This window comes from Erinaceus europaeus, chromosome 7, assembly GCF_950295315.1.
Source record: "Erinaceus europaeus chromosome 7, mEriEur2.1, whole genome shotgun sequence".
Lineage (NCBI taxonomy): Eukaryota > Metazoa > Chordata > Mammalia > Eulipotyphla > Erinaceidae > Erinaceus > Erinaceus europaeus.
Window position 1 is genome coordinate 97,154,839 of NC_080168.1, and position 1,057 is coordinate 97,155,895.

Here is a 1,057-nt window from a genome sequence, read left to right on the forward strand (position 1 = left end):
CTTCCCCTGTGCAGGTGGGGACTGCATACTTGAACCCAGATCCTTCTATCTTGTAATGTGTGCGCTCAACCAGGTGTGCCACCACCCAGTCCCTTAGTGGGTCTTCCTTTATGGAAAAGTATCCTTCCATTCTAGGGACTCTTCCTTTTTAGGAAAACTGTTGACTTTTCCTCTTATTCCCCCAGCACCATCACCCTGATGCAAAATTATCAGAAATACCAAAATGAAAGTTTTGTTTTTTTTATTTTTTTAAATGTTAAATAGACTTTTATTTAGAATTGAGAGCTGATCAATACAGACAGGCTGGATAAAGCTGTGTCCTACAAGGCTGGAATTCCTGTATAGAGACAGTGAAGTTCTTATTAGATGGGAATCACTGCTTTTTATGTACTCAGTAGGGTACAGTTAATCCCTCAGACAGTTCCTGCTGGAACAAAAGTCCTCTTTTTTCCCCCAGCCAGTCCCAGTAGGTTCACTTCTGCAGGCTCTGGGACTAGGACAGGAGGTAAGATATTTGAGTGTTTCTTCACCAGGTATTTTTTTCTTATCTTTATTTATTTATTGAATAGAGGCAGCCAGAAATCGAGAGGGAAGACGATGATAGAGAGGGAGAGAGACAGTGACACCTGCAACACTGCTTCACCACTCACAAAGCTTTCTCCTGTAGGTGGGGACAGGGGACTAGAACCCAGGTCCTTGCACATTGTAACATGTGCACTCAACCAGGTGTGCCACCACCCGGCCCCATAAAATGACAGTTTTATGTCCCAGAGAAGTTTAAATAACTTCAATAATATTTTATAAAAAATTTTAGGGAGTCAGGCAGTAGCACAGCGGGTTAAGCTCACGTGGCACAAAGCACAAGGACCGCATAAGGATTCCGGTTCGAGCCCCCAGCACTCTACCTGAAGAGGAGTCCCTTCACAAGCGGTGAAGCAGGTCTGCAGGTGTCTATCTTTCTCTCCTCCTCTCTGTCTTTCCCTCCTCTCTCCATTTCTCTCTGCCCTAACAACAATGACATCAACAACAACAACAATAATAACTACAACAACAATGA

The 1,057-nt window shown here is 43.7% G+C and overlaps 1 non-coding gene across 1 annotated transcript; it reads right to left on the reverse strand.

The window, feature by feature from the left end:
• Window positions 1-408: 408 nt before the first annotated feature.
• Window positions 409-535, reverse strand: LOC132539657 (small nucleolar RNA SNORD22). The gene has a single exon (XR_009550988.1). It is a non-coding gene; the product is annotated as a small nucleolar RNA SNORD22 (small nucleolar RNA).
• Between the last annotated feature and the right edge of the window lie 522 nt (window positions 536-1,057).